This window comes from Macrosteles quadrilineatus, unplaced genomic scaffold (genome assembly GCF_028750875.1).
Source record: "Macrosteles quadrilineatus isolate MER2022 unplaced genomic scaffold, UCM_ALF_1.0 Scaffold_5__1_contigs__length_97177068, whole genome shotgun sequence".
Classification (NCBI taxonomy): domain Eukaryota; kingdom Metazoa; phylum Arthropoda; class Insecta; order Hemiptera; family Cicadellidae; genus Macrosteles; species Macrosteles quadrilineatus.
The window spans coordinates 70,640,098-70,656,543 of record NW_026542598.1 but is presented as its reverse complement, the minus strand read 5'-3'; the positions used below and the strand labels follow the sequence as shown (position 1 = coordinate 70,656,543).

Genomic DNA, 16,446 nt, shown 5'->3' with positions numbered 1-16,446 from the left:
CCCATCGTTTCAAACTAGATTTTTACGCTGAATACAATGCTGCAATTCGTTTAAAAAATCTTGATCCATTCTAAAGTCATAATAACTTTTTATTATAACTTTATTTTTAGCCCATTTTAACATTGTGCATTAACAAACTAAGACCATAATCTCAAAATAGTGCTAGATAAAGATAACTATACACCACCATTCATTGTCGACCTATTTTCACTTGGTTATGACGGATATATTTTTTTCGGCCGCCATCTTGGATCGGCCATTTTTTATGTGATACAATATTTTAAAGATAAGGGTTGTGTCGTGACCCATCATTTTGAACTACTTTTTTACGCTGAACTCAATGCCTATGCAACTGGGTATACAAAAGTAAATACATTTCCAATATGATGCGTTTTGAAAAGCATCATGGACAAAGAGCATCATCCTATGGAGTAAATATAAATGTTTTAAAATTATACACTCCTTCCTTATAGATTCCTTGCTTGGGTTTAGTGGATGTGTTCAAAAGAGCTTTAAAAAAGTTAGTATACATATTGTGTCTTCCCCGATGAAGGGTTACGATGGCAGTATATAGAAAAAATTGTATCCTATGAAATTTTTATTGACTATGGTTTATAAAACCCCAGTTTTGATATGATTGTATAAAAGAGAGTGAACACATATCTAATATAATTTATTTACACAAAGTATCCAAGCTAGACCATGAGAACATACTTTCATAGGGGGTTGTATGAGATTTAACCTGAAAATTCAATGAAGAACTCCTTTAGAGAGTAATATGGCCTAGCTTTTAGCCGACACTTTAATCTTGCTTGAAACTAACAAGAACAACACAACAATTTAGATATTTTCTGAACTCCATATTAATTAATGTCATAAAGAGAGTTGTCAAAATCCCTTTTCTATAGTTTGTTGATAATGATGTTCTCAGCTAAGTTTTGTCCCAAGTTCAAAGATATTATGATGTTAATCTCACCAAGAATAAGTTGATAAATTTTATCATAATATTTTTATTCTGGATACTGAATATTTCCTATATGGCAGCCTGTTCTGGGCGTCTAACTAGCAGAGGCCATAGTGTTTTGTTGACTTGTCATTTAAGTTATGACCACACATTCACCACATCTGCACCAAGGCCCCAGGCATGCTCGAAATGATCTCATGCTCTGCAAGACACTGTTTGAGCATTGAGCATGCATGCCTGCTCGACCCAGTGTAGTCTTTTGTGCTCCAACCCATCGACATATAAAACTGTTTTATATGTCGATGCTCCAACCTAGAGTACTACGGTGTAGTCTGGTCGCCTTAAACCAGCTCAGCCTTATTAATTCGTCCACACACGGGAAGAATAAGCGTGCACCTAGTAACATTTTCTACATCTAATAATAATTTTCCTACAGTTACCTAACAATGTACATGTTCTCTCACTGATTTGAGAAAGCAAAGTGGCAAATTCGCTCATAAGTGAGACAATGTTAACATTGTCTCACTCTAAATACTTTGTCTCACTCCAGATTTGCAGCGTGACCGCACGTTTCTTTACCAATTTATTTGTTTTATGGTAACTGTAGGAAAAATATTATGTGCAACTCGAGTGCAAAGTGCAATTGCCTCACTCGAGAGAAATCCTTACTCACGAGCCGTAGGCGAGATCTCAGTTTGCTCACTAGTTGCACAAATAACTATTTTATCCAAACAGCTGTTCGTATTCTACAAACAGATTATTGGTATTTCACAATGTCGTATAAGGAGAAAACTTGACAAAAATCGCACAAAATTGGGGTTTCGAACGTCCGTAATTTTATTTCAAAAGTAGTGAGACCATATTTTAATGGCTAAAGACACTCTCGCAAATCCAGTGAATACAAAATTTTATTTGAATCCCGATCGATGCTTTCGTTTTTCAGAAGAAGGCCGCGTAAAATGTCTTCTGGGCCGTGGCAGACAGAAATTGAGATAAGACTTGTTTCGGCTTCTTTAATGTGTAATACGTAAAAATAACAACAAAGTATATAATTCTGAGCAATGCACAGACAAAACTCTAATTTTATTTATTTAGATTAATTGTTTTTTTAAGTTATTTAAAAAGGTTTAAAGAGAAATTGTGAATGTTATGTTTTGAGGGTCAAATTTAGAAACCCCAATTTTTACCCCATGGCCGCTCAGACCATTGTGCTCGGTTTCGTGTTTAACTTTGGTTTTCACTTTCATACTTTGGTATGGTTCACAAATAAATCAACATGCAATAATAAGGAGATTCAAAGTATAAGTTTTTGCTCATTTGAGTTTGTAGTTATTTAATTAATTTATTTTGCATAGGCCTAAATAATCTAAGTAGTAAACTCTCGAAAATTGTCTTTTAAACTAAACCCTCTTGTAAATCTAGAATCTCTAATAATCAGTATATTTTCGTTCACTTGAAATGCCGTAACAACCGACATGACAACTAAACAAATCAGACTAAATAGACAGAAATAAACGACTATTACGATTTTTAGTTGTAAAATTGACCAAGCTAGTCAGAGAACACCTCGTTTCGTTTATTCTTTCCCAGATAGTTTATTGATATTTAAATTTAAACCAAATTCCATCAAGATATATTTAATAGTTTAAAAGATGTAAATTGGCAAGACAATAAAACCAAGCATTTTTGGGGAAGCAATTTTTGGCCTTGATTTCGTTTTATTCAGATAAAAAACCCTATCCCTAAATTCGTTGTATTTACTAATGGCACACTATGTATTTAGAAAAATACTGCAGACTATGTATTTGTTTCAACTCATATTATTTGTTGTAAGTTACCTATAGATAAATAGATGCTAATATTGTTTTAGGGCGTAGTCTCATAGTAACTCATTCCTGTTTTAACATTAAATGATTATTGTTAATTTGTATATATTTGATCGAATATTAGGGTTGTATCATTCGAATGTGTACAACGTGACTGTCAACCTTACAACGTGCCCCTGACATGAAACTGAAAAACATCCAGTAATTGCCAAATGTTCTACATTTGCGTTAGCATCATAAATTATCAATCATTATCCACTTAACGTTGACTGGCGGCCATTTTAAATTCAAACCTACGGCATTTAACGGTTTCAGCTAAAAATATTGGGTTCATCTAAAGATGTTTTGACACTCAAAAATTTCGCAGAAAACTAAAAACTTAACAAAATTTCTACCCTTAGTCTATTTATAATCTATTTTGCCGAAACTAAATCTAGTTTTGCCAAGTAAAAATGTCTTTATAGTCATTTTGTAGCACAGGATTGTCATTACTGTCCACAGTAAACACATAAATTAAGCTGAACAAGTTGAAAAATATTAAATTTCACACATTTCTTAGTCATTTAAAAATTAACAGAGACTTGAGGCAAACGTATTCAATTTCGTTACCGGTTTACAACTGCTGTGAGACCAGCTTAAATGATTTCATCCCAGTTTTCTTTACTTCATTGCCGATCAGCTAATATGAATTGTTGAAGTTGAATAGTTATCTATGAATGTTAGTCGTATTAATAATTTATTGTAAACTAGCTGTGTGTTCTACGGACGGGGATCTTGTAGCAAGTTGAAACCTTCTTATATTCAGAACGGCAGTTGGTTTGCATATTACGGGAGCATTTTACCAGATATGCTGGCAAAACTATTATAGGAATATACATAAACATTCGCAAATACAATATCTGACAGTTCCAAGCTAAAACAAATGCTTCGCAATTAAATTTCACCCAAATATAAATCGTGTTAGTCTATATTTTATATCCAATGATCAAACTAAAAAAAAACTTTATACATCTATGAGGCATTGCCATGATGTTTTGCCAAAAAATATTGATATGATATCTTATTAGTATTTTAATGATGTTTTAGTTTAACTATTAATAGCTTTAGCTTTACAAGGGAAACAAGTTTTCAAATTCATAGCAAAGTTAAACAAATTGGGAATAACCGAGTAACCAATATCACTGATCAAACACGGAACGATTTTCAAATCAAAAGCAACGCAAAAAGATTCAAAAGAGGTATTATACAATTCAGTAATAAATTACATTAGGCAACGTCAAAGAACTATGTTAAAAATATATAGATACTAGCTGTATAGCTGGCTTTGCCCCGTTTAACTTCATAAGTATCGCATGGCTCAATCACGTCCTGGTTGAAGTTCGTTCGCTACGCTCACTCACCTTTAGGTTGGAGCTCGTTCGCTGCGCTCACTTACCTTCAGGTTGGCTCGTTCGCTACGCTAACCCGCCTCCAGGTTGAAGTTCGTTCGCTACGCTCACTCACCTTTTGGTTGCAAATTAGCTGTTGCCATAAATTTAAAAAATAATAGTGCTGCATCCTGTTGGTAATCCTTGCAACTTTAATGCTATTGAACATCATAGAATAAAACCAACTTGTTTAATTGAAACAGCTGTTAAGATTTATTAATTCCTTTTAAATATGAAGAATCATAAGGTTAACATGGGAAACTCCAGAGCCACTGGGGCGGAGCCCGAGAGTCCGATCAGAATAAAAACTACTTAGTTTTTCTATGTAATGCATAAAGAATCAGTGTACCAAATTTCAGCCTCCTAGGTAAATGGGAAGTGGGAGAATTAGTGATGAGTGAGTGAGTGAGTCAGTCAGTCAGTGAGTCAGTGAGGGCTTTGCCTTTTATATATATGGATAGATAATATTTAGATGAAAGCGTTCTTTGTTTTCACACGCAACACAACATAAACAATAACATAACCTCAGTCTAGAGCTCTAGCTCTTGCCCCATTTTCATCAAGTCTATGTGCAGTGCATGCGCGAGCTGAGGAGCAAAGCTCTGTAGAAGGTCGCGTACACTTAGGGCAACTTAGGCACTTAGGGCACTTAGGGCATGTAGGGTGTACATGTACACTTGAAAATAAGTTACGACTACGATCAGCTGGTGCAGCGTTTCCCATTTCGTTCAATATTTACATTTAACCTAACCTAAAAACGTGTTGTACAGTGATTGAAATTTTTTAATTATTTATATATAGTAACTGTAGGAAAAATATAATTTGTAACGCAAGTGCAAACTGCCTTTGCTGCATTCGAGAAACTTTACACACTCGGCTCGTGCTTAAACATTTCTCTCATGTGCAGCAAAGTGACACTTCGCCCGCTAGTTACACAAAATACTTTGTATTATATTGGGTAATTATGCCATTCGCTAAAAAAACCTATGTAAATAGGCTCCAAACTCAGCTCTCGTGGACCATACTGTAATAACTGAACTCGACGGAATGTTAAATATTAAGTTAAATTATTAACTAAAAAAATATATATACAGTATTAGTGCTGTTATCCGATCAATAATTTCTCAAACTGGTTACGAAGTGTGTTAAAGTTTTCACGCTATTGGTTAATGGCTGCAGCTTAATGGCAGCAATCATCATTATAACACAGGCAGGTTACATTAATTAAGTCTAAAAATTCACATCTAATTAGTGTAATTTTTGCCAGAAGCCTCTTGCACCGATCATTTTATCAAAAGCTGCTGTACGAACACCTCATCATGTACTTGGTCAAAGTGGTTCTCCTGCTTCTAATGTGTAAGTACTTTCAGAATATGTTTGTAATTAAGGATTACTCCACTAACATCACAAATATAGTAAATTAAGATAAGTAATCTGTAATGATAAATTACAGAATAACTATACGCAATACAATAAACCCTTCCACTTTATTTAATTATTAACAGCAGACTATTAACAAAATGTCTTAGAATAACAAACTCTTAGTGAGTCAAATTCCTTTCAAGTCTATTATTTTAGCTTTTGATATGGCACGACAGTAATTGGGGGTGTACCCCCCAAAATGGGGGATTTTGGGGGAAACTCAAAAATTCCAAATGGTAAGACCCAAGTGAAACCTTATTTTGAAGATCCTGGTAAAAGAAAACCAACAGTGTAAAACTAAAGATCTCTATCTCAATCCAGTAAAAAATGGCAGCCAATTTAAATTCTCAGAAGTTAAATTTAACTTACAACTCTCCAAGTCTGGAGACCCCCTGTAAATTTTGTAAGGGCTCACACTAGGAAAACTAAACTCTACACACCTTTATAACATGTTATTAAGTACTCTTTGAGCCTAATTGCTACTTGGTTCCCAAACTCAAAATTGGGAATTTTGGGGGAAACTCAAAAATGTTAAATGTTAAGCCCCATAGAGTGACGCCTAATTTTGAAGGTCGTGATAAAAGAAAACTAACAATGCAAACTAGGGGTCTCTATCTCAACACAGTTTATCTCAAACCATTTCCCAATAGCAATAAGAGCTTCAGTGACTGTAATAATTAGTTCCTCGTCATACAGTTATTTATATGTTTTTGGCAGATCATTGACGCAAATTAAAATCTCATATCTCTGAGTACCCCAAGTGGTAGACCTTAATTTTCACTCTACAACACCCGTAAGTTAGCAGTAACAGCAGAAGCCCAGCTGTTTTCCAATAAGCTGTATACCAAAATCCACAAATGAAATTAAAATATACAGGGTTAGTAAAAAGTGTGGAGACCCCCTGTTATTTTTTTAACGGCCCATACTAGAAAAACTAAGCCTGGCACAACCATTATGGCATGTTATGAAGTACTTTTTGGGCACAACCACCACTTGGGGTTCATCCCCAAAATGGGGGATTTCGGGGGAAACTAAAAAATTTCAAATACAAAGACCCATCGAGTGACCCCTCATTTTGAAGGTCCTGGTAAAAGATGACCAACAACGCGAACTAGAGGTCTCTATCTCAGTTCAGTACAAAATGGCAGCCAATTGAAATTCTCATAAGTTCCCAAACCCAAAATGGGGGATTTTGGGGGAAACTCAAAAATTTTAAATGATAAGCCCTATCGAGTGACCCCTCATTTAGAAGGTCATAATACAAGAAAACTAACAACGCAAACTATAGGTCTCTATCTTAACACAGTAAAATATGGCAGTCAATTGAATATAAAATTGCAAGTTATTTCCGATTTCTAAAGATTTCAATCAGCTTCCATTTTTTACTGGATTGAGATAGAAACCTCTAGTTTCCATTGTTAGTTTTCTTTTACCAGGACCTTCAACATGAGGGGTCACTTGATGGGGCTTATCTTTTAAAACTTTTGAGTTTCCCCCAAAATCCCCCATTTTGGGTTTGGTAAGCAAGTGGCTATTAGGCTTAAAAGATACTTCATAACATGCCAAAAAGGTGTGTAGAGTTTAGTTTTCCTAGTGTGAGCAGCTACAAAATTTACAGGGGGTCTCCAGACTTGGCAAGCTGCAAGTTAAATTCAAATTCTGAGAATTTCAATTGGCTGCCATTTTTTAATGGATTGAGATGAAGACCTCTAGTTTGCGTTTTTGGTTTTCTTTTACCAGGAACTTCAAAATGAGGGGTCACTCGATAGGTCTTTGTATTTGAAAGTTTTGAGTTTCCCCTAAAATCCCCCATTTTGGGGATGTACACCAAGTGACGGTTATGCCCAAAAAGTACTTCATAACATGCCATAAAGGTGTGCCGAGTTTAGTTTTTCTAGTATGGGCCATTAAAAAAATAACAGGGGGTCTCCACACTAACCCTGTATATACTACTAGCTTTACTGTAGCAAATGTGTATCACTCGAAAATATTCGTGTGTCGAAATCCACAATGCAAAATAGTGTCGTAAATATTGTGTCACGTATGTTTTTTTATTGCTGTTATCCATAAGATTTATTTTACATATAGAGTGATACATATAGTTATAAAGAGAATAAAATAAAGAATAATGTAAAAATACAAAATGGCTTTTTCAACCTTTAAAAAGTACAAACTCCATCACTGTCATAATTTTGCTAATTCCAAGCAAACTAATCTAAATCAATGCTTTTTCATAAATAATAGAGGTCGTCCACTGATTGAAAACTCAACCAAAAATATGCAATGCACAGACTTCTCTATTTTTACCCCAAAACTGTAAATAAAACATGTAATTGGAATTTCTTTTATTTGTTTAAATCTTCTGTTTATATTTTGTTGTTATTTTGTCACCAGCATGGAACCCCATAAGAACCCTGTTAATTTTTAAAAATGTTAAATAAATTTGTTGTGCTTATTTTTGAAACTATTTTATTTATAAGAGGATTTTGCACATATACATAACATTTTTTTTCAAACAGTATGGGTAGATTTCCTTTGTGATGTACACAAGCTGAGAAAAAAGGTTTTAAAGAAGCATTCTTGCCTATTAATATATAGATATTTCACTCAAACTTGGTATAATTATTTAGCTTTTACTACGCTATTAACTTTTACAGAAATACCCCTCGCTGCAAAATCCTGCAAAATTAGAATATTTTTATTTGCTTGGCTGGATTTACAAATGATATAGAGTTCACAATTATATAAAGTCTGTAGTTCCAGGCTCGTTCTGTTGGGCATGTAAGTGGGGATACGAGAAAAGAGCCAACAGCTACACAGAAGGACAGTGGGGACAACCTTGCTACATGTGCCAACAACCAGCAAGTGGAGGTGACCTTGGTGATCATTACTTTGCATGTAATTTTGGCCTCAAATGTGTGGATACTTATGTAAAAGACGGCAGGTACACGGTGGAGGACCACACATGTCGGTCAATTCTTTCTATCTTTTAATTCCGTCACCAAAAGAAATCTAGGCGGTCTTTGGCCGCGCCAACAATGTGCCTCCAGGATCCTCTGTCTTCTGCCAGCTCCAGGTCTGCTCCCATTCTTTTTAGATCATTCGTAACCTTGTCAATTTATCGCATCCTTGGTCTTCCCACTGGTCTCCTGCCCTCCAGAGTACCCCTTAGCACCTGTTTTACATCCTTCTCTCAGTTCTGCATTGAATGTGGCCCAGCCAACTCACCCTGTACTCTTTTCCACTCCCACAATATCTGGTACTCTATAATTATAGATAACATATGTCGGTGTAAGAAATACTAAAACTGAGCTGTAAACTATTTTTGACAACCACAATAAATAAGATTTCAGAAGATTTTTAATTAAACTTATTTATGACCATACCTAATGTAATTTTAATTTTAGGGTCCCCGAAGACCAAAACTGTGGCCATTGCAATAACATGAGCATGATAACGCTCAGATTGTGATGAAATTTGTCAAAGTTTATGCATGTAGACGCACATTCGTGGGAAGATGGAAGATTCGTATGGAAGGGGGGGGGGGGGGGGTAAATGACGGCGAAATAAAGTTATTTGTTAATGTGGCACTGAAAATCTTAAAACTTAAAAATTTGTATTTAATTTATTGGGAGAATTTACAATAACCAACAAATTAGTAAACCACCCTTTTTTATGATTTGATAAAATCTATGTCACCTATGTAATCGCCTGTACAGGTTCGAATGTGTTTCTAATACGACTAAGATTGAAACTAACAGTTTGCACACCTACGGGACATGCTCTTTCCAAAGATACGAGAACCAATGGTCAAAATTGTATATCAAATGGCAGTAGAGTTCAATCGACAAATTTTGTGTAGGCGTATTACAGGCTATATAGATGTACATTTGGCTTTGCAAGTATCCGGTAAGCTACAAACAATAGCCTAACCTTTTATCATAGAAACAAACTGTTAGGGCCTACTTGAATTATTATTAGAAAAACCACTAACAAAACTCTAATTTATGTTGTCACATCTGTCATGACCCATGTTATCACAGATGTTAAAAAGCTTAAACTTAAAGCATATATTAGGCAAGTAATTTTTAAGTTACCTAAAGGGTTTTTTTAGTAAGGGCTCTTTTTCCGTAAAAATCAAACCAAACTCCGTAGTTCCTTCGTACCCAACACAAGGCTCCTGACCAATTATCAACAACCTTTTTGAACAAAATGGCATACAACTTCTGAACTTTCAGCCCTGTAAATGACATGTAGGCGTACGCTTCGCTTTGTGTGTTTAAGAATTGGAATCCATTGAATACGCCGTTGGGTACGAGGTAAGGTCAGACATATGTTTTTTACAACGAGAAACATATACAGTATAATGCTGACATTCATTACTAAATGACTGAGGTTTGTAATGCAGAGACAATGGTAGCGGGTAAAGTGTAAATAGGCTAGAGAGTTTCAATCGTAAACAATAGCTTTGGTCAAAGAATCTATCATTTGCCCAGTTTAGTAACTTTTAAACAGATTGAAACCAAACATTAAAAACCTTTTTTAGTACTACAGTAGTGTTCCGTCGAATAGTTTTCCGACCTCCTCAATATCATTTTTTTACTATCTTTTCCAAAAAAGTATTATTTTTGTTATAGTTTACAATTATTTTTAACGACAATAATCCAGTTTTACACAAGTTTTGGTTAATAATCTGACACAATTAAACTGTACATACTTTTTAATAAAGTACCAGTATTTTAATGCAAAGGTAACTTCTTAAAACGACTTCCAACTTATTTGCCAATGCAAAAAACACTGTTTAGCTGGTAAGTGATTCAATAATTTCGTCTATTACTTTTGTGTATAGTATATTATCGATAAGTCAAACTATTGACAGTAATGCAACAATAAGCTACAACCGATTGAAAAAATCTCTACATACACGATGATTACAATCAAAGATTACAAAAGCTGACTTTTACTCCCTAGGGACTAAAAACACTTTATACTCCCTAGGGAGGAAAAGAACTGCTTTATACCAATGAATACAAACCTTAGACCCTCGGCGCATCTATAATGATACCAGCTGTAAATGATTTGTGTGTGTAAAGAAGATGAAGCTTCGATTAAAGACTAGACTATATCAGATAGGGCTAGTTATTATGTTAAAAGGTTAATATTTCTTGTGTGAATACAATACAATGAATAATGAATACAATGAATTTATTTGGCCAATCAACAACATTGTTACAGGCTATGTCAGTGTACAAGCATAATGTACAAGCATAAAATAAAATAAATTTCAAGAGTTAAAAATCAAACCAAGCAAAAATCGATCAAAACCAACCATGTGAAAAAAATATGTTCAAAACCATGCACAAAATGATACAATAAAGCAAACAAATGCAGTTCATGCAAAATGCATACACTATGCAAAAACAGCAAACAGGCTGTTCAGAGGAAAACTTACTTAACTAACTACAGTTTCAAAAAACTCTTTAAATTTGAAAAAAGGATTTTCAATCAGCCAGTCTAATATTGCGGTTTGGAAGTTCTTTCTTTCCAGATTTCTCACATGACCAGGAAGATGATTTTATTTATAGAACAGTTTTATTCCTGAAACAGGGTATGACCTAGCTCTTTTATCAGTCCTGGACCGAGGAATGACAAGCTTAGCACTAAACCTAGTGTCATGATTGTGCACTGAACTAGTTACATGTAAATCATTCATGCTGTTCTTAATACTAACAAGGCATTGGAATATATACATGTTTACAACTGTCAGAATTCACCCAAGCTGGAATGGTTATTGTATTACTGGTTAGATTGAAGAAACGTGTGGTTATATTATGTGAGTTTGTTTGGATTAGATTTTGTTTAGTTACATACAGAATGCGTGTCTAAAATTATATTTTCTACCTTATTTTTTGTTGCTGACAAAGATGATGGATCATAACAGTTGCTATAGCCTATAATAAGTCATTCCAAAAGTAGACTTGGTAAAAATCATCGTGTATTCGACAGAAATTAGTAATTTAGATCAGCGAAATCTGTTGGTGGCTTACACCAACTTCTTCGAATTTAATTAAAAAACTGGTGACAACTTTAACATGGGAAAGGATGTCTAGTTGTAAATCAAAGGTACAGGCTTCTCAATTTTCACCCTAAGCTGTAAATAAAACATGTGATTGGAATTTCTTCCATTTGTTTTGGTTTTATGTTTATATTTAGTTGTCACTAGCTGTAACCTGCGGGCTTTGCCCCGTTTAACTTCTTAATTTTCAAGATGATCTCGTTCGCATGGCTCAATCACGTCCTGGTTGTAGTTCGTTCGCTACGCTCACTCACCTTTAGGTCGGAGCTCGTTCGCTGCGCTCACTTGCCTTCAGGTTAGCTCGTTCGCTACGCTAACTCGCCTCCAGGTTGAAGTTCGTTCGCTATGCTCACTCACCTTTTGGTTGCAAATTAGCTGTTGTCATAAATGTAAAAGAAATAATAGTGCTGCACCATGTTGGTAAACCTTGTAACTTTAATGCTATTGAACATCATAGAAAAGAACCAACTTGTTTAATTGAAACAGCTGTTAAGGTTCATTAATTCCATTTCTCATAAGGTTAACATGGAACTCCAGAGCCACTGGGGCGGAGCCGATTGGAAGGATCACGAAATTGATGGTGTATAAGCCTATTCTATGAAATTCTACACGTATGTACCAAGTTTCGTGGCAATCGGTTCAGCGGTGTCTGAGTTTATCACTGCCAAATATATATATATATACAAACATCCTCTTTTATACTTATAGATTTCATTCCCAGCATGGCAACCCATAAGACCCAAGTTAATTTTTTTTTTTTTATTTTGAACTCATTTTTGTGCTTATAGCCTATTTTAATTTATAAAGGGATTCTGCACACCTGCAGAAAAATATCTTTCTAACAGTATGCGTAGATTTCCCTACGATGCACAAGAGCTGAGAAAAAAGGTTTTAAAGAAACATGCTTGCCTAATATATAGATAAAGATAATCTATACTATTATAAAAAAGAGGTGGTTGCTGTATGTGTGTATGTGTGTATGGGAAAAGTAAACTCGAAAAATACTGGTCGGATTGGGCTGAAATTTGGCATGATGATAGCTCACATTCCCGATTAACATATAGGCATATTCTTATTTCAAAAATCCTTTCGGGCTCCGCCCCAGTGGCTCTGGAGTTTCCCATGTTAACCTTATGAGAAATGGAATTGTTGAATCTTAACAGCTGTTTCAATTAAACAAGTTGGTTCTGTTCTATGATGTTCAATACCATTAAAGTTACAAGGATTACCCACAGGGTGCAGCACTATTATTTCTTTTACATTTATGACAACAGCTAATTTGCAACCAAAAGGTGAGTGAGCGTAGCGAACGAACTTCAACCTGGAGGCGAGTTAGCGTAGCGAACGAGCTAACCTGAAGGCAAGTGAGCGCAGCGAACGAGCTCCAACCTAAAGGTGAGTGAGCGTAGCGAACGAGCTCCAACCTAAAGGTGAGTGAGCGTAGCGAACAAACTTCAACCAGGACGTGATTGAGCCATGCGAACGAGATAATCTTGAAAATTAAGAAGTTAAACGGGGCAAAGCCCGCGGGTTACAGCTAGTTGGAATATAAACTTGTCATGTATTGATAAGCTTTATTCCAATCTAATAGTTTTAACGCCCTTGTTTATTTTACTGTGTTGCAAAATGAAGATTCGTTGCATCACAGCTTAAACAAGCTATAATCCAGCCAATTTAGCTGAGAGTGGACCAAACCGTTACCCAGGTTGTTAACCTACATTGATAATGTTGTTCATGTAAACACTCGCCCAATCCCTAATCTATTTAGTCCTTGATAGAGTACTATGGTAATTATTTAGGGCGTCAAAGGATGAAAATTGGTGATTAACACTAAACATTCAGCACTAAACAAATATTTTGATTCTATCAAATAGTTGAGAATACGACATACAAATAAACATCAATTTAGGGATTATATAGGTACTCATTCCGAAAATGTATTTACGTATTATGTTTGATATAAGATTCTAAATAATTCTTATATCCTTAGGAAATTTAATTAATGGAATATTTTTTCCGATTGCTTATGGATTTAACCTACTTAGAATAAAACAATTTTTATTAAAGTTTAACCATTTACTCACACTAAACAACGAGGTATGAACCTAGTAAGAAAAGTCATTTTCAACTAATGAAAAACAGTTAATTTTCTTATAAAGAACTTCATCCTTACCATAAATTCTGTAAGAGATCATCATAGGATTCTTTAAATGCATCTACAGTTTAAATGTGAAGTATTGTTTATGGCAAAAGTTCAATATAACCCACCCTAATAAAAATTGCTTTATAATGTGTCCCCTTACTGAATTATTCTCACTAAATCCAAAAATGTAATTGTTTTCTGTCGGAGAAAGTCCTGAGTTCCCGGAAATGATATTACATTTTAGGAAAATTAAGATTAAAGGAAAGGTTCTGGGGAGCGAGAGCAAACCCAAGTTCTTGCAGTGACTAATACTTTAAGGGAAGGAAGGTATGAAGATTTCCTTTCTACTGATAGCCTTATTCTAATTCAGCGTGAAAATTACTGGGTATTTTCTATAGCTTAGGCAGTTTACAGGCTTCAAACAAATTAAATCTTTATTCTCATTATTTCAGTCTACGATATTATTTTAACAGAAGTTAAATAGACTGCAAAACAATATTTTCGAGTCAGATGACATTGACCAAAGAACACTTTCAGAGTATACTAATAAAGTCCCCAGAGCAAAGCTCGGTCCCCAGGTACTAAATTATAAATATCGTATGTTTCTATTTATTCATGAAACCAAAGCAGTAAAATACATATATTGGTCATAATATAGTGATTGAGAACGTTCTAGGACAAAACATTGGGTATGGAAGAGACTTTAGGCATAAATGTTGGCATACTGTACATGCAGTAAATTGTATTTCAAAATGTTGTGGTGATCGGATAGAAATCGTATAGCGGAAAGGCAATAAATACATTGGATTCAGTACGTGCAGAAAATGATAGATTTCGCACAAAATTAAATTATTTTCTACATCCATAATATTAGAGACAATGTTAAACAGTAGGAGGGTTCTAACCATATGGGGGGATTTTGACATTTTAACCATAATCTATCTCAAACATAACGAAACGATTTCAGAGTAAAATACTTAACATGCGTTCGGTGTTTGACAGTACAAGAACGTCTAGAAAATCGTGAAGAGAAGAGTTTGGCAACAGAGTGGAATTCTTGCCTCGACAGATAGACAGACTGACAAACTGTAGTTTGCGTGTAAGCACTCCAAACATGTAAAACGTTTCAGTTATATTGAACTGTTCACATTTTGTGTTTGCCTCTTTTCCGAGTTCACTTTCAATCAGTGACTTTCCATTTTGAAGAGGGACTTTTTTGCTGGTTAACTTCATTTACCCTTCAGATGTAAAGTCAAAACTTCCTCTTTTCTATTTATTTCCCTTTGTTATGTTAAAGAAATGTACTATTTTATATTTAATCTTATTTTGGAGTTTAGAAATTGAATATCAAGTTTGTTAGAATGAAGGGGTGGAGTATTAATTAATTAACTTCAAAATGCATACATTTTCGTGTTGTTGGTTGTTTACGATAACTGTTAAAACGAAACCATAAATACTGTTAATACTGTTCTATGAAATGGCGACCATACAAAGCAGGTATTTTAAGCCAAGTATGAATGGAAATGAGTGTAGGATGAGTGGCGTGATCTTGTAGTCTTGTTAGTGACTAAGGCCGACATTCCTTAGACACAGCTGTTAATTAATAGCCCATACAGCTAATGGCAACTAAGGGACCTACAGTTTATAGTGGAATCCGAACCACATTTTTGCCTTGGTAATTACGAATTGGTCTAATTATCAGGATAGTACTGCGGTAGTACTCACCCGTGCGGACGTTAATCCACACTGGGGAGTATTGCACCCACAGTGCATGCCTATAAATATCCACAATTCGTGACCTCCTAGTAGCTGGATTACAGGACGACGCCACCGTCCCATGTCTGCTTGATCTGAGGTACGCTTGATAAATTGAGGCATTTGCAATTATTTCATTACTTCTACTTGTATCGTACTGCGTTAGCATTGTGTCGATTTAGATTAGATATCAGATCCATAAACGTCGTGAAACTTGATTTTTACTCTAAGAAAGCCAGTGATGGAATCTTTGTTCAGTCCTCTAAATGACAACGCCATGTTTACCATCACCATGAACCGCAATGTAAACAAAATAATTCCATTAAAAATTTACATAAACCTTGTGAGAATTAAGGATTTGGCCACACTTGAAGTATTAATTTATTCTATATCAATTTATTTTAATTTTAATCAAGATGGCGTTAAGATTGTTTTTTTTTTATGATACGATGTGTTTGTCATAAGTTTGGGAAAGTACAGTATACTGGGTGGGTACTTACGTATTATACGGAGGCCACTTATTTTACAGCGCGCTGCGGCGGTTAGGTTAGGTTGGGTTATCATAAGTTTTTATGACTCATCTCGTATAGTTCGATTCATAACGAAACTAGGAAAGTTCTACAAACATATTTATGATAACCCAACTTAACCCAACCGCCGCAGCGCGCTGTAAAATAAGTGGCCTCCGTATAATACGTAAGTACCACTGGGGTGTCCCGTAACTCTCTGGACACTTGTATATAGCGTTATTCCTTAGGTCAAGACAAACACATTTCACCATAGGAACATGGGTCTGTGGTGTCTAGTTTACCGACTGTTGGCATTTATGTGTT

The 16,446-nt window shown here is 35.0% G+C and overlaps 1 long non-coding RNA gene across 1 annotated transcript; it reads left to right on the top strand.

Annotated features, from left to right (window-relative positions):
• Positions 1-5,487: 5,487 nt before the first annotated feature.
• On the top strand, positions 5,488-8,996 carry LOC128994925 (uncharacterized). The gene is made up of 2 exons (XR_008490928.1): positions 5,488-5,573; positions 8,397-8,996. It is a non-coding gene; the product is annotated as an uncharacterized LOC128994925 (long non-coding RNA).
• Positions 8,997-16,446: the final 7,450 nt, after the last annotated feature.